General features: G+C 28.9%; 1 protein-coding gene across 1 annotated transcript in view; it reads right to left on the bottom strand.

Moving 5' to 3' along the window:
* LOC101897391 (frizzled-2) overlaps nucleotides 1-23,211 on the bottom strand; it is an 87,965-nt gene that overhangs the window by 42,818 nt on the left and 21,936 nt on the right. The window contains exon 2 of the mRNA XM_059121100.1: nucleotides 6,963-7,146. The gene's annotated coding sequence lies outside the window, so the exon portion shown is untranslated. The remainder of the gene's footprint in view (nucleotides 1-6,962; nucleotides 7,147-23,211) is intronic.

Genomic DNA, 23,211 nt, shown 5'->3' on the forward strand with positions numbered 1-23,211 from the left:
CGCCAATATAAAAAAATTTAGACCCCAAGTGTCTTAATTGATAAAAAAAGACCAACTTAGGGTGATTTGAGTTTAATAAACACTCCAGATTATTTACTAATGAAATTTTGTATGGAAAGTCTCGCCCTCACGTTGGGCGCCATTTGCAAAATTTTATTCTATTTTCCTAAATCGTCCGAAACTGGGAGGAAAAATATACTTTAAATTCTGTTTGAGCTAAAATCTTACTAAAATATTCCCAGGTTGGCCGCCAAAAATTTTAATTTTTACAAAAAAAAAAATCTCGCTCCCACGTTGGGCGCCATTTGAAAAAAATATTATTCGATGCATTAAAGAGGTGCTTCAAATTGAATTTAATCTAGAATCTGAAGCCAAAATCTTACATATTCCCATGTTGGACGTCACAGATGTGAATTTTGGTAAAAAAAATCGCCACCACGTTGGGCGCCATTTACAAAATATCATTCGATGCTTAAAAAATGTAAGTCAAATTTAATTTTATTTAGAATCTTACATATCCCCACATTGGCCTCCACAAATTTGCAATAATTTAAAATTTTTCCCATTACCTTTATTCCCACCCCTCGTTTCTTCCACAAAGAACATTAAACTACCAACTTCTTCTCCTTCGAAAAAAAATTGCATCAGCCGAGAAGCAGCAATATAGTTGTCGAGTCGAATTGCTGTGTCTGTTGGTGCTGCTATTGAATTGTTGTGTTGTTTTTGTTATTTGGGGTCCGCTGTTTTTATGAGCATATACTAAATAGTTTTTCCACACTCCTTGAAAACATAACACGAACACACACACACACTCAATCGCACTGGAATTTCAAAAGAGGAAACCTAGTGGTGTAATGATGTCTGGCAGATTTTACATGCATATGAGGAGCTCATTTCATGAACAGCCAGGCAGCCACAACCAGGAATCAGTATCATCAACTAGCTGGATGGCTTGCTGGCTGGCTGCCTGGTGGCATAAAGTGAAAATTACCCAAGTTAAGGAAAGAAAAAAATCCGAAACAAAGCAATGAAAACTTCATTGCTGCAGATCACACATGTGAGCTGGCGAACGAGCGAGCGAACAAACGAAAGACCATCCGAACAAACAATTGCTGGAAGCTAAAATAACAACAAACAGCCAGCCAGCCAGCCCGGCAGACAGACAGACATATAAAACACATGCTGTTTAATATAAAAACAAAGAATAACATTAACAGAATCTAGCAAAACCAAACAACGAGAAGCAGCAGCAAAAAAAAAAACGAAGAGAAAGAACCAAAATCAAAACACATAAATATATTTTGTACTGAAAAAAAAATCTGAAAATTACACACATTGGAAATGAAAACAAGCCAAAGCTAATAACTGCAGTCGGAGCTTGTTGCAACATATGCTGCAACGTACAGCCACGAACGGCAATGATAATAATGTTGGTGAAGATGGAGCAGAACACGAAGAAAAAGTAGCTGTTGAAATTCTGATACACCTCGAAAAAAGTAGAAGAAGAAACGGAATGGAGAACACATACCACCAGGTATGCAATGTTCCCCCTTTCTCTCCTCTCTTTGCCATCATCTTCTCTGTGCTAAAAATGTTGCCAACAGGACGTGCATCTTTGATCGCAACAACATCGTCCAACACATGGCCCGAAGAGACGACCATGTTCATCACAAAATTATAGGGTTTTTGATTTGCTGTTAAAACGCCCCCTTTTGTGCCAAAAGGGTTCTTATTTATCAAAGTGAAACCGCCAACAAGCCTGGGCATGGAAATAGGGCCATAAAGAAAAATCTGATTAACTGGATGACAGACAATGTGAGAAGTTCAATTGCGGCGGAATAAAATATGTATAATCTAGGGTTTTAGCCATCAGACCTTTTCGAAATATCGAAATACGGAGAGAGAATGCTAAGAGAATTTCATTTATTTGACTTAATGACAATAACAAAGCCACCCAAAGCCCATTTGGAAGTTGAAATACTGTAATTTTTTCAATTATACCCCACGTTGGGCGCCATTATTTTTCAATGGTAAAAAATGGTCTAAATAGTTATTGTTTGTTGAGAGAAAATCAATTTAAACTTCATGAATTTAATTTTTATTTTTTTTTTTTAGAAAAATGTACGGTGATTTTTACGATTATACCCCACGTTGGGCGCCATTATTTTTTTGAAATCTAGAAAACAGTTTGAACCTTTATTTTAACATTAAAAAGAGATCTAAATACATTATTATTTGTATGAAAGTATTTTTTTTTCATATTTTTTTCGAATTATATGTGGAAATATATGTTTGTAGTTATGCCTAACGTTGGGCGCCATTTTTCTAAATATAATTTTTTTAATGGGAAAATATGTAAAGATATTTTTTCTTTCGACTTAGGATAAGAAACAGCCAAAACAGTTCTTTATTTTTAGTTATAGCTAAGATTAAATATATTTTCTCATTTGGCCTCACGTTGGGCGCCATTGTGTTTATTATTATTTTTTTTTTTGAAATTTAGAAAATGCAATAAACCTTTGATTTTAACAATTAAAAAAGATCTAAATTTATTATTATTTGTATGAAAATATTTATTACATATTTTTTTCGAATTATATGTAGTTAATGTATGTTTTTAGCTATGCCTAACGTTGGGCGCCATTTTTCTAAAATAACTTTTTGAATGGGAAAATATGTAAAAATTGTTTTTTTTTGATCTAAGGATAAGAAACAGCCAAAAATAGTTCTTTATTTTCAGTTTTAAGCTAAGATTAAATATATTTTCTCATTTGGCCTTACGTTGGGCGCCATTGTGCTTTATTTTCCTTATGTTTTTTTTTTTGTAGAAAATAATTTGACCCTCTGATTTTAAAATTGAACAAGAATGTCGTTTGCTATGTAACAGAAATTTGATTTTTTTTTCAATTGAGTCCTACGTTGGGCGCCATTTCCCTGAAATAATTTTTTTTTAATGGAGAAAATATTTGGAAATATTTCATTTTCACTAAGGATAATTTTAACAAATACCCGATTTATGTAAATATTTTTTATATTTTTCTCAATCATGACCCACGTTGGGCGCCATTTTCCTCAAGATTTATTTAATAAAGAAGATGACTGGACATATATTGCGCTCGACTAATATTAAGTATGAAATCAGTCGCAAGTGTTTATTTTTTAATAATTGTGCCTTACGTTGGGCGCCATTTTCCCTGAAATTATTGTTTTAATGGAGAAAATATGTGGCAATATTCAATTTTTACTAAGGATAAGCCAATGTATGTAATTATTTTTTAATTTAAGATAAAAATAATATTTTTTGTCAATTATGATCCACGTTGGGCGCCATTTTTTTTAATATTTCATTAATTAAGAAAATGCCTGGACAAATATTGTTCTCGACTAACATTAAGTATGAATTAAGACGCAGGTGTGATATTTTCAGATTTATTATGGGATGGGTGCTAGGTTGAGCTGTTTAGAGTTTCCAAGTCCTAATGAAGACTTTATTTTTTGTCTTACATGTAAACAGCTTCAAAATGGTTGTAGGATATTTATTTCTAAGATGTCATTTTGAGTTGTACCCCATATTGGGCGCCATTTGATGGGCAAATTTCATTTCTTCACAGGGTTCTATTTTCCTATTCCAGTTTCTTGACATATTGTACCCTATTTTATGTTAGCCAAATATGTTAGCCTGACCAAAACTATAATCGTATTTTAAATTGTTGTTTAACATGGTAATAAACAACATAAAACAATACCAATTTGGGGGACATGCTTTTTAGATATTCGTATTTTAAACAAAAGCCCCAAAACGAACTACAGATTTCGAAGCCATTGTAACACCTTAGCTTTGCAGCAGCAAAAACAAACAACAAAACGACGTTTGGATCGTACGCCTAAAGAAAAATATTGTAATTTTTATTTTATTTAAAATTTCAAACACATTCTATTAACAAGTGTCAACACGTTCTCTGCCTTCCCCCCTCTGCCTCTCGTTCACTTGGCATTGTTTACCTTTGTGCGGAAATTTAAATAACAATTCCAAGCCAATTTTGTATTTTCTAACACCTTCGATCGGGCAAACGAAGATGGTGGCGGTGGGCCGCCGCCGCCTTTGCTTTATGGGGGCTAACAGCAACACATTCATCCGTTTTGTCTGTCGTCGCCCACACTCTCCCTACCCTACCCCATCCCCTCCCCTCTTCATCATCAACATCACAATTCAATTGTAACTTAATCGTCAACATTGTAAATCAACAGTGGCGGGGTGTTTTGTCTTACAAAATGTAAACTTTTTTCCATTGTCTTTATTTAAACGCGCATTTTTTTTTGTAAATTAATTATATATTCTTATCATAACAATCTGACATAGACATAATCATTGTGTAAGCAAAAAAAAAAAAAAAGCAACACATGTGTGATATGTTTTTGGTATTATTGTAATTCGATCCCAATTTAATAGAGGAAAAGAGGAGAAAATAAGAAAATTCCAAGAAATTATTTTCAAAAGCTCTGAAAATTGAAACCGCTCTCTAAATATGGCCTAAAAGAGGCGCCTTATAAAGCCCTAAGCCGTGGATTTCGTTATTATTTTCTGTTATTCTGTGGGCCATTTAAGTAACGGCTTGTTTCCAGTTGAAATAAATTATTTGGGGCCGAAAACTTCAAAAGAAAATCACTCTATCATTATTCAATTGGGAGGAACTTTTCAAATAAATACAGTTCATATTTCAATTTTTTTTTTTTTTTGGAGATGGTCTGTGAAGAAATTATGTAAATTCCTAAGGAGGAAGGCATAATTTTGAATAACGTTAATTGTTTTGGGTGACATTTTTTTTCAATTTGGGAACTTTGAAGCCAAGCGGCAGGCTAAGTGTCTAATGTTCAATATTTCAAAATCAATATTTGAATATTATTTTCGGAAAGAAAAATTACCAACAAAATACATCCTTGACTTTGAAAATGTCCGCTAAGACCATATGAGGGGAAAAAATTAAAAACAAAATCAAGGGGAGAAGATATAGAGGAGATGGAAATGGGAAATATTCATAATTCCAAACAACTTCTCGCCTAATTGTCGAAAACACTAAGGAATTGCCCAAATTTCATATATTCGAAATGGGCCGATACTTCACGGATTTAATGTACCCCTAGTGGAATTTCATGGGGAAAATTTTTTCCATTGACACTCTTGATCCGAAATATCAATTTGGGGCAAAATTTAGTCTCTAATCGAAGAATAATAATTTAAAGAAATATATATATATATATTTATATTTTTTAATTGGAGGCGATATTTTTCGGTAAAAATATATATTTTATAAAAAAAACACTTTGGCTTATATATCTAAATTGAATCCGATATTTCATGAGTATATATCATTTCTACAGATTTCTATGGTTCCAAGACCCATAGTGAAATTCGATGGGGAATATTTTTTCCATTGACAGCAACTCTTTAAAATCACAATTTGAGGGATAAAATCTCCTCTTAATCAAAGAACAATGAAAATTTCAAAAATATCGTTTTTCGTTTATACAACTAAATTTAACCCGATATTTCATGGATATATAGTCCATCTACTGCTTCTCATTGTTCTGAGACACATAGTAGAATTCGATGCAGAATATTTTTTCCATTTACACCATCCCCCTAAAATGACAATTTGAGGCGAAATTATGCTCCTGTTCGAAATACAGAGAAATTTTTACAAAACATAAATTTTTCTTTATATATCCAAATTGAACCCGATATATGAGGGATATATAGTCCATCTACTGATTTCATTTGTTCAGAGACCTATAGTGAAATTTTGTAGAGAATATTTCTTCTTTTGATATCATACCTCTACAATGTCTATTTATGGCAAAATTCGCCGCCCTATCGAAGGCCTATGAGATTTTCATAAAAAATCATTTCTTGTTTATATATCTTAATTAGATCCGATATTTCTCTGATATATAGTTAATCTATAATCTAATCTATGTTTAGAGACCTACAGTGAAATTCGATGTAGAATATTTTTTCCATTGGCACTATCCCTCCAAAATGACAATTTGAGGCGAAATTTCCCTTCTGTTCATAATACAGAGAAATTTTTACAAAACATAAATTTTTCTTTACATATCCAAATTAAACCCGATATATCATGGATATATAGTCCATTTACTGGTTTTCATTGTTCTGAGACCTATAATCAAGTTTTGTAGAGAATATTTTTCCTTTTGGTGTCATACCTCTAAAATGTCTATTTATGACAAAATTAGCAATCCAATTGATGACCTATGAGATTTTCTTTAAAAGTCATTTTTTGTTTATATATCTTAATTAGATCCGATATTTCTCTGATATATATATAGTAAATCTACTGATTTAATTTGTTCAGAGACCTATAGTGAAATTTTATAGAGAGTATTTTTCCTTTTTGTACCATACCTCTAAAATGTCGATTTATGGTAAAAATTGGCCCCCAATCAAAGACCAATGAACTTTTCATTAAAAAATCCTTTTTTATATATTTATCCAAATGTACCCCGATATTTCTTGGATATATAGTCCATCTACTGATTTTACTTGTTCAGAGACCCATAGTGAAATTTGGTGGAGAGCAATTTTGTCTTTAACATCTTCGCTCTAAAACAAAGTATAAAAGGCGAAATATGTCCTCTATTCGAAATCCTGTCAAATATCAGCAAATAATAGCAAGTGCCACAAAAAGACCCCTACAGCAAGCCGCCAGAGGGTTAAAATGTTTGGTACAAATGTAGCTGGTAGCTATACGATTAATTTTGCCAAAGACACCATACGTCTAGCATATAAGGATCATCAGATATTAAATTATTTATCAAAATGAGATAATTCTATTTCCCATCAAACCTAAGTTTTTTTTTCCCATTTTCAAACCTTTTCCAACATTTATTTTTTTAATTTCAATTCTTTATATTATTATTAAAAAAAATCAATTTTTACTCACCATTTTTTCCATTTTTTACAGCTTTGGTAAAAATTTCAAAATTTAGCTGCTGCTACTAAACAAATCGTCCACAGTGTTATTTGCCAGCTAGAATGAACGCCGAACCGAAGATGTTGATAATAATAATAATAGTGACAACCAATGTACGATGCCGCTACAATTTCAATCCGTTTCAAATATAGACCTGAAAAAGATAACGCAGAAGAAACGAAACAAAAATTAATATTTGTATGGCAGCAGAAGAAGAGGATGAAAAAAAAAAACAACAAAATCAGTTCAAATATTTGCCCGAACAAACAGCTATGGCCTGGGTAAAGAAAATTTAATTAACTGTTATTTTGCAAAACAAGTAAAGTCAACATAACAAATAAATATTTAAATTTGTTAACAAAAACCGAGGCGGGGCAATGGAAATTACATTAAAGTGCTGCCTTGGCCAGGGTAAACAAATTAAGAGATTCCTTTGTTTTTGTTCTTTTTTAAGAGAGCAAATATGGGCCAATGGTGGTAAATATTGGATAAATAAAGGTTCTTGGAAAGTTGTAAGGAAATAAATTTGAATAGCAAAATTATCAGAATTCAATTGAGACCGAAATTAACGTTAAAATCGATAAATTCAACCCAAACCCACGTTGGGCGCCATTTTAAAAAGGGTATTCTCATTATTCATTTAAACATATTCTGATTTGTATATTTTTAAGTTTTTTTTTTTTTATATGAAAATGGAAATATCACATATTTTAAAATCATTAAAAAATTGCAAATGGCGCCCAACGTGGGGCTTCAAAAAAAAGTGTTTAATTATCTGGTTTAAATAAATGGACATCAGCACTGAATATTCTTTTGATGTCTATTTGGTCCTTCAATGGCATTAAAATAATTTTTTTGGAGCCCCACGTTGGGCGCCATTTGAAGTTTTTTTTTATTGTATGATGAAGTATGATTTTTCATTCATTTTCTTATGAAAACATATCTGATTCCCATTTTAAGTTATGTTGACATATAAAAAAAAATGTTTGAGTCCCATGTTGGGCGCCACTTGAATTTCATTAAATGAGTTTTACCAAAAGAACAAATATTGTGAGTTTTCTATAGGAAATTCTTAGATGTTTTGTGTTCTGTCTTCATTTGGAATTATATAGGTATTTAAAAAAATATTTTTGTAGAGTCTCACGTTGGGCGCCACTTACATTTTATTAAAAAAAACTCTAAAAACCAAAATAAAGAGAACTTCCTAAAGTAAGATCTTAAACCTTTTATTTTTAGCTATCCATTTGAAATTATATAGCATTAAAAACATATATTTCTTCGAGCTCCACGTTGGGCGCCACTATAAAATAAATTTTGAACGAGCTTTAAAAAAATTAAATAATGACGCATTTTTTAATTTTCATTTTTTTATTAAAATTTTGATGTATAGTTGCTAGCCCCTTGTTGGGCGCCAATTGAAAAATTCTCTGAATATTTTAAATAAAATCATAGAATTCCCATTTGTTTTATTTATTGCCACTAAATTCCATGGTTATATTGACATTTAGAAAAATATTTTTTTGAGCCACACGTTGGGCGCCACTTAAAAATATTATTTAAAACCTGCTTTAAAAAACAACAGATGATAAATTTCTAAGTAAATTTCCAAATTTTTAGTTAAAACTCCATTTCATAAAAAAATTTATGTATAGATAAAAAATCCACGTTGGGCGCCAATTAAAAAAAATGCACAGATTACTACAAATAAGTTCATAAATTTCAAATGTTCTTATTTATTGCCACTAAGTTGCATGGTTATATTGACTTTTAAAAAGAAATATTTCTTTGAGCCACACGTTGGGCGCCACTACAAAATATATTTTTAACGTGCCTCAAAAAAATTAATAATGATAAATTTCTGTAGTAAGCTCTCAATTTTTTGTTCAAAAGGCCATTTCATTTAAATTTAGATGAATAGACACAAGCCCCATGTTGGGCGCCAATTGAAAAATACACTCACTATTTTAAATAAATTCATAGATTTCACATTTCTCTTATTTATTGCCACTAAGTTCCATGGTTAGGATAATTTCAATGATTTATGGAGTTTCTGGTAGTAGTCTCACGTTGGGCGCCATTTGGAAATTAAAGATTTCAAATAAAAAATTCGAAAAATATATTTTTTTAATTTTTTCTTAAAATATATTTGAAATGTTCTTTAAAAAACATATAATGAGAAAATATTTTAGTAAAAACAAAAATTCATTACAATTTTGATGTATAGATACAAACCCCATTTTGGGCGCCAGTAGAAAAATTCACCGATTATGTAAAAAAGCTCGTACATTTCATATATATTTATTGTCAAATGTTTCCATGGTAAATACGATTTTAGCGATTTACACAGTTTCTAAAGGCGACCCCACGTTGGGCGCCATTTGGAAATTAAAATTACAAAAAATATATTTTTTTTTTTATATTTTTTCTGTTTTTTTTTTATTTTTTGCCAAACTAATTAAAATTTCCAAATTCTAGACATCCCAATGAACCCCACCGAGGCCTTTTGTAATCCGTACCACAAACGAAAAAAAAAACAGCACACACAAAATAATTGACTAATGAACTTGAGCGATATCAATCTTGTGTGTGTCTGGGCCCGAACAAGTATTTAACCCCTTAAGACCGCAAAACTTTAAATGAGCATCATTAGCAATGCCTCCATACAGCCAAAAAGGCAGACAAATTCATTTCGCTTGGCATGATATCTTTAAGATCTGCAGCCAAGAAAAAAAAACATTTCCAAAATCTTTAAAAGGAACAGCCAAACACATTGAAATTAAAAATAATTCTGAAATGAAAAAAAAAAACACGGAAAATAAAAACGACAAACTAAAATTGTCAACCTAATTAAAAGAACACACTAGGCAGATCTCAAGTAACATCAAGAAACCACAAGATTCTTCTTCTGTGCCTGGCATATGCATAGGAATAAATAAAAATCGAAAATGAAATAAAAACGAAGCAGAATCCTTTCAAAATAAAATTTCACTAAATAAAAATCTCAAAAAACAAAACATACAAGGCACAGCACGCACAGCGCTGAACTGGTGGGGAAAAGAGCAGCGCATTGCATTAATTTAAATTAAGCCCACAAGAAAAAAAAAACAGAAACAACGGCAAAGGGTATATGTGATGTGAGGCCATGGCAGAATAGCACAGAGGCAAACAGGCAGGCAGACAGACACAAAATAATCAACACTGCCAGCCAAGGCAGGCAATCAGATGGCAATCAAATAAAGAATCTTTGAGTTTTTTTTTGTTGGTATTCTTAGGGACTACATCGGAGCTAATATGGGCACAAACGGCATGAAACTAACAAGGAAGTGGAGAGAGGAAATGCAGATATTTCTTAAAATCTATTTTTTTGAGGCTGCGGAACCTCAAGTTTGGGTGTTGAAAGTAATTTTTTAGTTTAAAAAAAAAAAAAAAAAAAAAAAAAAGATAAATAAATAAATAAATAAAAAAAAATAAAAAATTAATTTTTTTAAAACTTAAAAATTTTTTTTTTTCAATTTTTGTCCCGCATTGGTCGCCTTTCCTCACGTGTGGACGTTGAAAGACATATATGTATCAACTTGCAAAATTTAATTTAAAGTATTAAAAACAGAAACTTATTTTATATTATTAATTAACATAATTAATATTTGCCCCACGTTGGGCGCCATTTTTTGCATGGGTTCCTCAAATGGCTAAAATGCTTCACAATTATCAATGAATATTGTTTTTAATTCTAATTGACAATCCTCACGCAAGATATTTTGTAATAATATCGAAATTTTATAACGAATACATACTAAAATTACCCCTCCTTGGGCGCCAATTTTGTATTTTAAAATTAAAAATCGAATACCCATCTTCATAGCCATGATTTTTCGTGTAATATTTGATTTTCCACTCTAGAAAATAAATCCAACGAAATATATATAATATTGCCGGGATTGTTCCCCACGTTGGGCGCCAATTTTATATATTTTAAAATTAAATTCTGAATCCCCAACTTGAAAGTCATGATTTTTTGTGTCATATTTGGTTTTCTATTCTAAAATATAATATCAATAAAATATATAATATTATCTGGATTTTTCCCCACGTTGGGCGCCAATTTTATATTTTAAAATTAAATTCTTAATCCCAAACTTAAAATCCATGATTTTTCGTGTAATATTTGGTTTTCCTCTCTAGAATATAATACCAATAAAACATATAATATTATCTGGATTTTTCCCCACGTTGGGCGCCAATTTTATGTTGCTAAATTAAATCCTTAATTCCCAATTTTAAAGCCATGATATTTTTCGTGTTATATATTGTTTTTCACCTCAGGAATGCAATACCCACAAAATATGTAATATTGCCAGGATTGTTTCCCACGTTGGGCGCCAATTTTATATTTTTTAAATTAAATCTTTAATCCCCAACTTGAAAGCCATAATTTTTCGTCTAATATTTGGTTTTCCTCTCTAGGACATAAATCTAACGAAATATAAACCTAGGATTGCCCGGATTGTTCCCCACCTTGGGCGCCAATTTTATATATTTTAAAATTAAATTCTTAATCCCCAACTTGAAAGCCATAATTTTTCGTGTTATATTTGGGTTTCCTCTCTGGAATATAATACCAATAAAATATATATAGTATTGCCTGGATTTTTCCCCACGTTGGGCGCCAATTTAATATTTTGCAATTAAATCTCTAATCCCCAACTTCATAGCCATGATTTTTTGAGTAATATTTGGTTTTCCACACCCGAATACACTCTAGAATATAATACCAACAAAATATGCAATATTACCTGGATTGTTCCCCACGTTGGGCGCCACTTTTATATTTTAAAATTAAATTCTTAATCCCCAACTTTAAAACCATGATTTTTGGTTGATGTTGGGTTTCCCCCTATGGAATATAATACCCACAAAATATATAATATTGCCTGGATTTTTCCCACGTTGGACGCCAATTTTATATTTTTTCAAATTAAATTCTTTATTTTAAAAAATAATTTTAAAGCCATTTTCTAGTTTAGATACTTTGCAATTTGAATAGTGTTTGTCCCACATAAACTAAAACGTAATTTTTGTGGTCAAATTGTGCCCCACATTGGGCGCCACTGTTAAGTAAATATTAAATAAATTCGAATTTTTTAAATGAGATCCATAAGAATTTCAATAAAAACCTGTCTCACCATATTTTTTTATTTATTTATTTTATTTTCAATTTTTTTTATTCCTTTTTTTTATATTTTTTTAAATTTTTTTAAATGTATTTTTTTTTTGCTGAAAATTCTAAAAAATGTTTATTGAAATAAACATTATATATGTGTATGCCACTATTGAGGCCCTAATTTCTCCTAAATCTTTCTCTATTAGTCTGAGATATTATTTTAAAATTGTCAGTTTGGCCCCATGTTGGGCGCCACTGTTAAGTAAATATTAAATAAATTTGATTTTTTTAAATGAGATCCATAAGAATTTCAATAAAACCTGTCTCATCATATTTTTTATTTGGTTTTTAATTTTTTTTATTTTTTTTTTAATTGTTTAAATTTTTTTTAAATATTTTTTTTTTTGCTGAAAATTCTAATAATTTTGTATTGAAATAAATATTAAATATTAATATTAATAAATATTATGTATGTGTATGCCACTATTTCGGACCTAATTTCCCCTAAAACTTTCTCCAGTAGTCTGAGATATTATTTTGAAATGATCAGTTTGGCTCCACGTTGGGCGCCATTGCCAAGTAAATGTTGGTCGCCATTTTTAAAACATTAAAAATATTTCTATTTTTAAAAGCTGACCTCCATTGATCCATTTTGTCTTTTCTTAAACATTCATTTGAATAGGGATTTTTTTTGCAAAAACAAAATAGAGTATTGCTTAAATTGTGCCGCTACGTTGGGCGCCATTTTTATCCAATAATTACAAAAAATCAAGTATCCACAAAAAAAAGAAAAATACTCCAACATAAAAAACTAAAAATGATACCACAAGTATTTTTCAGACTTTTTAATTTTTTTTTAAATATTTTCGTGTGCCCTACGTTAGGCGCCAATCTATAAATTTGGAAAAAAAATATTTTTCAGATTTTCTTTTAATTTTTGCAATTGATTCCGTCTCTTGTGCAGTCTGTCCACTACTCTATATGGAGTTTGGAATTTATTTTCAAAATAAATGAAATCATTTGATTTGTTGTTGGGGCCGGGGTCGTTGGGCGCCATTTTTCAGATTTTTTAATTTTTCCGATTTTTTTCATATTTTGTGCAGACTGTCCACCCCGCTATATAGAGTTTTAAATGCATTTTCAAAATTAATAAGACCATTCGAGCCCCCCACGTTGGGCGCCATTTTTGCTCAATAATTCAAAAACTCACATTTTGTGCAATTTTTTTATTCCAAAAGGCAATATTTCTTTGACTTTTCAATATCTTTCTTTGCTTTTGCTTCTCCTTCCACTTAAAAATGTTTAATTTATGGCCTTTTGACAACATGAAAATTTATTATTTCCCTCGGCCTTATTTGTCGGGGAATGCAAAAAAAAAAAAACACAAAAAACTGCAACACCAGCAATCAAGAAAACCAACAAGACTATAATGAATATGTATTTGGTGGACCACCTAAAAATTAACAAAAAAAATTGGAATCAATCGATTTTGCATGGGGATGCAGCAGCAGCAGTTTGAGAATGCCAAATCAAAATCTTAACTTTAAAATACCAAAAACAAAAAATCAACAACAAAGAAATCGAACAAAATTAACAAGATGAAAATTTACACAAACAATCACCTACCCCTCCCTCCTCTACTCCTCCTCCCCAGAACATTTGCCCCCCTGAAGACAGTAAAGCAAATAAGGCAACGTATCATTTCCAAACGGCCCGCTTTTTTCATTCTTTCTTTGAGCCTTAGCAAACCCCAGATGTAGAATATAACCAAAACAAAGTAAGGGAGCAGGGGAGTTGGGGGGACAGCTTTTTTGGGCTGCAAAATGAAAAGTAGGGGGGAGGGGGAGCACAAACAAGCCACCAGCCAACCAGCCATGTTTAACAAAAACAAACAGAAATTAATTATGTTTCGATCAGAGCGCACACACATTGCACGAAGGCGAAAGCTAAAAATGTAATGTAAAGAAATCGGCCAACAACAAAAGACTTTTTTCCCTACCCTTCCTGCGGTGTACAACAACAAGAACAGTATTTGGAATTCCATTGTTGTTGTATGTAAGAAAGATAACTATTGGTTTTGTTTTTTGATATTGTTGGGAGCTGCTGCGACTGCTGCTGTTGGATTCTTTGATTTTTGGTTTTTTGGGAGGGGAAATGAGGAACGACATTTTGTCTCCAATAATCATGAATATTCAAGATTAAAATATAAATTTTGAAGAGTTTTTTTTCAAAATTTTACTAAAGGTTTTTAGATATTTTTAAAGGGGGTATACAATTTTTTATTCTCTTAAAAATATTATTTTAGAGCCTCTTATAAATAGAGATTTAAAAAATATATATTTTTCCAAGAAGTCCAATTGAAGTGGATTTTTAAAAAAATATCCTTTTTAAAACGTGGATTTTTTAAAAATATTTTTTTGAAAGACTATGACAGATGGGGATTTTTTTAAAAATATTTTTTTGAAAGACTATGACAGAAGTGGATTTTTTAAAAATAATTTTTAGAAAGATTACGACAGACGTGGATTTTTTAAAAATATTTTTTTGAAAAACTATGAGAGACGTTGATTTTATTTTTTTAAATATTTGTTAAAAATTATGACTGACGTGGATTTTTTAAAAATATTTTTTTGAAAGACTATGACAGACGTCGATTTTTTAAAAATATTTTCTGAAAGACTATTGCAGATGTGGTTTTCTTTAAAAAATATTTTTTAAAAACTAAGACTGATGCGGATTTTTTGAAAATATTTTTTTGAAAGTCTATGACTGATGTGGATTTTTTAAAAATATATATTTTTTTAATTATTACGGACGTGTATATTTTAAAAATATTTTTTTTGGAAGCCTAAGACAGACGAGGATTTTTTTAAAATATTTTTTTTAATTATTACAGACGTGTATTTTTTAAAAATATTTTCTTTTAAACTATGACGGCTGTAGATTTTTTAAAAAATATTTTTTAAAGTCTGCGATAGACGAAGATTTTTTAAAAAAATATTTTTCAAGACTTTGACAGACGTGGATTTAAAAAAAAATATTTTTTTCAAGACTATGACAGTATTGGATTTAAAAAAAATATATTTTTTAAAGTCTGCGACAGACGAAGATTTTTTAAAAAATATATTTTTCAAGACTTTGACCGATGTGGATTTTTTGAAATATTTTTTTTTAATCCAATTCCATAAAATTAAATCCAATCTTTTTGAAATACCATGACAGACGTCGATTTTTTAAAAATATTTTTTTTGAAAGACTATGAAAGACGTCGATTTTTTAAAAATACTTTTTTAAAAGACTCTGGCAGACGTGGATTTTTAAAAAATATTTTTTTGAAAGACTATGACAGATGTGGATTTAAAAAATAAAAAAAAACATTTTTAAAGACTATGAGAGAAATGGATTGTTTTAAAAATATTTTTTTGAAGAGCAATTATCAACGTGGATTTTTTTAAAAATATTTTTTGAAGAGCAATTATCAACGTGGATTTTTTAAAAAATATTTTTTTGAAGACTATGACAGATGTGGATTTTTTACAAATATTCATTTGAAGATCAATTATCAGACGTGGATTTTTGTAAAAAATATTTTTTTGTAGATCAATTATCAGACGTGGATTTTTTTAAAAAATATTTTTTAAAGAGTAAGACAGATGTATATATTAAAAAAAATATTTTTTGAAAGACTTGAAAGACGTTGATTTTTTTAAACATCTTTTTTTGAAAGACTATGACTGACGAGAATTTTTTAAAAATATTTTTTAAAAGACTATGACTGACGAAGATTTTTAAGACTATGACTTTTTAAACAAAAATATTTTTTGAAGGTCAGTTAACAATGTAGATTTTGTAATAAATATTTTTGAAGATCAATTACCAATAAGGATTTTTTAAAAAATATTTTTAAAGACTATGACGGTCATAAATATCTTTTTAAAAAAATTAAGAGTATGACAGATGTAGATTTTTTAAAAATATTGTTTAAAATCAATTATAAACGTAGATTTTTGTAATTTTTTTAAAAACATTTTTTAAAGGTCAGTTATCAACTTCGATTTTTTAAAAATATTTTTTCTTGAATTTTTATGGATTTTTTAAAAAAAAAAAATTTCTTCAATTTATATCAAAGTGGTTTTTTTTCAAATATTTTTCCTTGAATTTATAACAACGTGGATTTAAAAAAAAAAAATTTTCCTGAAGTTATTTTAAATCATCCTCCCCAGAAGTTATTTTAAATTCTCCTAGAATTTCAAAGCGTTTGGACCTCACCATAAAACATCAATCTGGCAATCCTACAGCAGCAATTGATCCTTCGTCTTTAACATAATCTTTTAAGTTTCAAAAATATTTTCAAATTATATTTATTTCATTTAATAAATTTATGTTAGGAATGACATTCCTACCCCCCACCCCCCTTTCTGCCCTCCTTCCCCCTCTCTCCCTGTCATGTCACCTTAATTCCCATAACTTTAAACAAAATTAAACTCCCCAATCATTTGAAACATGCATGGCATTCCTTAAACCCCAGGAAATCCTTTTAATTTATGTCTCTGGCTCCCTCTCTCTCCCTCCCCCCCCTCTCGACCATTTGCTCTTCCTAAGTTAAGATATATCTTGATGAAGATGAGCAGTTTTTCTTTTTGAAACGGCTATGGGACAGAAGAAAAAAAGAGTTGTTGGATTTGTTATTTATGCCTAAAACAACAACAACAACAAACATCATGGAGACAGTCATAAATTATCTTCAAATTAATTTGAAAACCATCTGCGGGTGCTTAATTAGTCATTTTTATGTTTGTTCACAAATATTTATTTCACGTTTTCGCCGTTGTAGTCGTTGTTGTTATTGTCGCTTCGTACTCTTCTTCATCTGCTGCTTATTTTTGGAATTTTGTTTCCCAGTCATGGGTGACCAAATTCATATTCTAGGGAATTTGAAGAAAAAAAATGGCTTGAACAACAAAACGATAAATAATATTTTTTTGGTGTTTTGGGGAATGGGGCCTAGCTCTTCGGGGGTTTGTGAAAAAATTCTTTGGAAAAAATATATGTTTTATCAAAGAGTTAAACAGGTTGTCTTTCGATTGAATATGAATTATTGTATTTTTCTTTTGCCTAACAAGGTTAGGGTTTGTCTTGAAATATTATTACCGAATTAATTGTTTGCTTTATGTGGTTAATAGATGTCTTTTGGAAATGGCGCCCAACAGTGGACAAAAAAAATAAAAATATTAGGCTCTTAAAAAATAAAAATAATATTTTTGAGGACTTCTGTAAACGGTGATTTTTTAAAAATATTTTTTTAAAGACTTTTCTAGACGTGGATTTTCTAAAAAATGTTTTTTTCAAAGAATTTCATAAATGTGGATTTTAAAAAAATATATTTTTTTCAAAGAATGTCATAAACGTGGATTTTTAAAAATATATATTTTTAAAGAATATTATAAACGTGGATTTTAAAAATATATATTTTTAAAGAATATTATAAACGTGGATTTTAAAAAATATTTTTTAAAGACTTCCCCATAAACGTGGAGTTTTAAAAATATTTTTTAAAGACTTCCCCATAAACGTGGAGTTTTAAAAAATATTATTTAATCAATTTCATAAACGTGGATTTTTAAAAAATATTTTTTAAAGACTTCCCCATAAACGTGGAGTTTTAAAAAATATTATTTAATCAATTTCATAAACGTGGATTTTTAAAAAATATTTTTTAAAGACTTCCCCATAAACGTGGATTTTTAAAAAATATTTTTTAAAGACTTCCCCATAAACGTGGAGTTTTAAAAAATATTATTTAATCAATTTCATAAACGTGGATTTTTAAAAAATATTTTTTAAAGACTTCCTCATAAACGTGGAGTTTTAAAAAAATATTTTTTAAAGACTTCCTCATAAACGTGGAGTTTTAAAAAAATATTATTTGATCAATTTCATAAACGTGGATTTTTAAAAAATATTTCTTAAAGACTTCCCCATAAACGTGGATTTAAAAAAAAAAATATTTTTTTAAAGACTACCCCATAAACGTGGATTTTAAAAAAAATATTTTTCAAAGACTTCCATGAACGAGGATTTTTTAAAAAATATTTTTTATGAGAAACTTCCCCAAACGTGGATTTTTTAAAAATATTTTTGAAAGACTTCCCCAAACGTGGATTTTTTAAAAATATTTTTTTAAAGACTTCCCCAAACGTGGATTTTTTAAAAATATTTTTTTCAAAGACTTCCCCAAACGTGGATTTTTTAAAAATATTTTTCAAAGACTACTCTAAATTTGGTTTTTTTAGAAATATTTTTTCAGAGACTTCAATAAACGTGGATTTTTTAAAAATATTTTTTTTGAAGACCTTCCTAAACGTGGATTTTTTAAAAATATTTTTTTCAATGACTTCCATAAACTTGGATTTTTTAAAAATATTTTTTTCAATGACTTCTATAAATGTGGATTTTTTAAAAATATTTTTTTTTCATTGACTTCTATAAATGTGGATGTTTTTAAAAATACTTTTTCGAGGATTTCCATAAACATATGTTTTTTAAAAATATTTTTTAAGGATTTTCATAGGCGTGGAAATCCCTTAAAAATATTCTTTAAGGATTTTCATAGGTGTGGATTCTTTAAAAATATTTTTTAAGGATTTTCATAGGCATGGAGATTCTTTAAAAATATTTTTTAAGGATTTTCATAGGCATGGAGATTCTTTAAAAATATTTTTTAAGGATTTTCATAGGCATGGAGATTCTTTAAAAATATTTTTTAAGGATTTTCATAGGCATGGAGATTCTTTAAAAATATTTTTTAAGGATTTTCATAGGCGTGAAAATATTTTTTTAAAGATTTTCATAGGCGTGGATTCTTAAAAATATTTTTTAAGGGTTTTCATAGGCGTGGATTTTTAAATATATTTTTAAGAATTTTCAAAGGCGTGGGGATTCTTTAAATATATTTTTTAAGAATTTTCAAAGGCGTGGGGATTCTTTAAAAATATTTTTTTCATTGACTTCCATAAACGTGTATTTTTTTTAAAATATTTTTTCGAGGATTTCCTTAAAAGTGAGTTTTTTAAAAATATTATTTAAGGATTTTCATAGGCGTGGAGATTATTTAAAATTTTTTTTAAGATTTTCATAGGCGTGGATTCCTTAAAAATATTTTTTAAAAATTTTCATAGGAACGGCTTTAGAAACAATTTTTGTTTAATTTTTTATTTTTGTTTTTTTTTTTTAACTTTTTTTACCTAAAACTCTGCTGACTGAGTTCAACAGGTTCTTCTTTGTCTGTTTTTGTGTTATTCTTATTTATTTATTTTTTTTTGTTAACAAAATATGAATTATGACTTCGCCTCGCTCCATGTTCTTTGTTTTCTGGGGTGGAGTTGTCTCCACATGTTTTTGAAATTCGAAAAATTTTCAAATTCAAATTCTTTGAAACCATTTTGCCTTGTATGGCCGTTTGAATACCCATTTCAATATATCAAATAAGATCATTAATATTATAATTATATTTTTTTGTGTGTGGTGTTTCGGTTTTCTTGTTTTCATTTTCGTTTAGTTTTGTGACAATTTATTGTTGTTTGATTGGGCTTTTTGTGAAATATGAATAATTTCGGTTTTTTTTTTCAAAAATTCAAAATTGTTATTAATTAGCATGCGGTGTTTGTTTTCTCATTCAAAAAATTAATGTTTAAAAATGTGTGGCATAATAAATATAAATTTGAATTTGTTAGAGGGAATTAATAGTTTTTTTTTTTTTTTTTTTGATGTAGATGAAGCTAAATTAACAAAATAAAAAATATAATAAAAAATTTTTAAAAATAACAAAAATTAAAATTGTCGAAGGACCTCACAATTGAAAGTTTTTTTTTATTCTAGAATAAAGACATAGTATTTTATGTTTTTTTTTGATATTTTTTTTAAAGATTTCCCCAAACATCAATTTTTTTTAAATGGCTTCCATAAAATTGGATTTTTAAAAAATATTTTTTCAAAGACTTCCCAAAACGTAAACTTAAAAAAACATTTTTTTTAAGAATTTCATAAACGTGGATTTTTTAAAAATTATTTTTTTGAGACTTTCGTTAACGTGGATGTTTTAAAAACATTTTTTAAAGACTTTAATAATAGTGGATTTTTTAAAAATATTTTTTCGAGACTTTCAAATAAAAAATATTTTTTTTTAATTCCCCCATGCCCAAGTGTCAATGAAATGTATCAATTAAGGTCTGTTTTGTTTATAAATCGAAGAGATTTATACCTCCTCCCCACCCATTCCGCTTCATTGTTGATGGATATCAAGCAGTCATCGTCATTTCTTGAGAGTTTGAAGTATTAATGAAGTGTTTCGGATTTTTGTGTTTACAATAAATTATACCCTTACATCGAAATTTGAAATCGAAAACCACATCAATTTAAATCAATTGGTTACATGTAGTGAAATATAAATAAATTTTAAAAAGATTTTTATTTATAACCTGACAAGTTGGAAATCGAAAAACTACAGCAATTTAAGGCAATTGGGGAACAAGAAATAAAAAAATATAAATAAATTTAAAATTTTTTATTAAGATTCTTAAAATTTTTAAATTGAAAACAACGTCAAATAGCAAAAGTAGAAAAAAATAAAAGATTTTTATTAATATATATTTTATTTTTTATTAAAAAATGTTTATTAAAAAAAATTATTAAAAAAATTTGAAAAACCAAAATCCAATCATTTCCCATTTCCTTACTCCTCAATTTCTAATTTTTATCTGAACATTTTTTTCTGATTCAATTAAAAAAAATTAAATTATTTATTTTATTTATTTATTTATTTATTTTTTATTTCTTTTATTTATTATTTTTTATTATTATTTATTTTTTATATTTATACATATATTTTATTATTATTTTATATATTTTTATATATTATTTTTTATATATTTTTTATATATTATATATATTTTATTATTTATTTTTTATTTCTCGTTACATTACTCAATTCATTTTTCTATTTTTTATCTGTAATTTTTTTTATCTGTTTCAATTTTTAATTGCCTTTGTTTTTGCTCTGGTCAAAAATCTCTAGTTTTAATTAATTTTTTCATTTGCAAAAAAAAAGAAAAACAACTACAAATCCGCCTTTTTTAATTTCCATGATTTTTTTGTAATTCTCTTAATTTCCATGACCTCCAACACATGACAAATAGTATGCCATTTAGAAAAACAGCTAACTAGTTAAGCTAAATCACACACGGCAGTTTTGCTTTTTTTTTGCCTTGGACAACATGCAAAAAAAAATCGTAAAAAATAATTAAAATCACTAATAAAGCGTCAATAACGCCGCCGCTTTGTGCCATTAACGCCCTCTATTAGTCAAATGAATTAAACACAACACCTACCCATTTAGTAGAGCAAACACACACAGGCACACACACACAAAAAATAACAACAGTAGTGGAGCCATAATTACAACAATTCGCATTCTCTTTGATTTCATACTCATTACAGAAACGGCAGCAACAACAACAAAAACATACAATGCTAAAAATGACAACATCTTACAAGCCAGTCAGCCATCTATTCATTTATCCACCACCCACTCACATCCCCACACAATGAACCCTCTTTCTCTTTTCTCTTTTTTGGCTCTCTATGCCTCCCTCTCTCTCTCTGTGCAATTAATTTACTTGCTTGTTTTTGATAAATCTAAGTAATGAAGCATAGATGCCCCGTCTCTTAACTAAGCCGCATGCAAGTTTTTTGTTTTGTCTTTTTGGAATTATCTTTAGAGGATGTTCAAAACATTGCACATGGTAGACCTAAACTTTGACGTGTGACAAATGGCGATATTGGATGAAGAACTTATTTAAAAAAAAAATGAAGAACAATAAATAAATCTTCTCTAAATGTAAGACTAGGAAAATCGTCATAACTCCTTGGTATTTCAAGGCAAGAGAATTTGGAAGATTTTGAGAGAGGTAATTGGGGGGAGGGTGGGGGGGTTTATGGGGGAGAGAGAGTAAAGAAAAAGTTAATTAAATTGTAGTACTCAACTCTAATCAGCACAATTTATGCAAAAAGCAATCAGTGGAGTTGTGAATTTTTGAGAGAGACAATAAAATAGGCTGGGAGAGGGAGTGAGAGAGAGAGAGAGTATGGAAGAGGGAAAAGAGCAAATTCATTAACTTTGAGACAGGGATGGAAAATGAAAGCATTATGGGACATATAAAATTAAAAAGAAACATTTTCAAAGGCCTCAGGACCCAGAAAAAATTGAAAAATAATTTTGAATGATTGGCAAAGTTTTATAAAATTCTCAAAAACAAAAAAAAAAAATCTTCCGGGTCTTTAAGAAACAAATTTTATAAAAAAAAGTTCATATCTCTCCCAGAGTTCAGAATAGTTTTTGAAGCGGTTTAATGAGCCTCTGGAGACTGTAAAATTTGGAAAAAAAAAATCCCAAGAATCCAAATTCATTAACTAGAGCAAATTTATTAACTTTGAGACAGGGATGGAAAATAAAAGCATTATGGGAGATATAAAATTATAAAGACACAGTTTCAAAGCCCTCAGGGCCCAGAAAAAAAATCAAAAAATATTTTTTAATGATTGGCAAAGTTTTATAAAATTCTCAAAAAATAAAAAAACTTATTTTGGGTCTTTAAGAAACAAATTAGAAAAATGTTCTTAGGTCTCCGAGAGTTCATAATAACAATTTTTTTAAAAATTTTTAATGAGCCTCTGGGGACTATAAAATTTGGAAAAAAAAATCCTATGCATCCAGGGTCTTAAAAATATATCAGAAAATTTTTTTGAAAAATAATTATAAACCCCCGCGGGTCTTTTAAATTTTGGAGGATATTCATAATATTTTTTTGAATCATTTTAATGAGCCTCCGGTGTCTATAAAATTTGAAAAAAATTCCTAAGCATCCTGGGACTATAAAATTTTTGGAAAAAAAATTTAGAAATCTCCGCTTGTCTTTTAAAATTTGGTGGATATTCATAATGATTTTTTGAATCATTTTAAAGAGCCACTGGAGACTAAAAAATTTTGAAAAAAATTCCTAA

Source organism: Musca domestica, unplaced genomic scaffold (genome assembly GCF_030504385.1).
Source record: "Musca domestica strain aabys unplaced genomic scaffold, Musca_domestica.polishedcontigs.V.1.1 189, whole genome shotgun sequence".
Taxonomy (NCBI): domain Eukaryota; kingdom Metazoa; phylum Arthropoda; class Insecta; order Diptera; family Muscidae; genus Musca; species Musca domestica.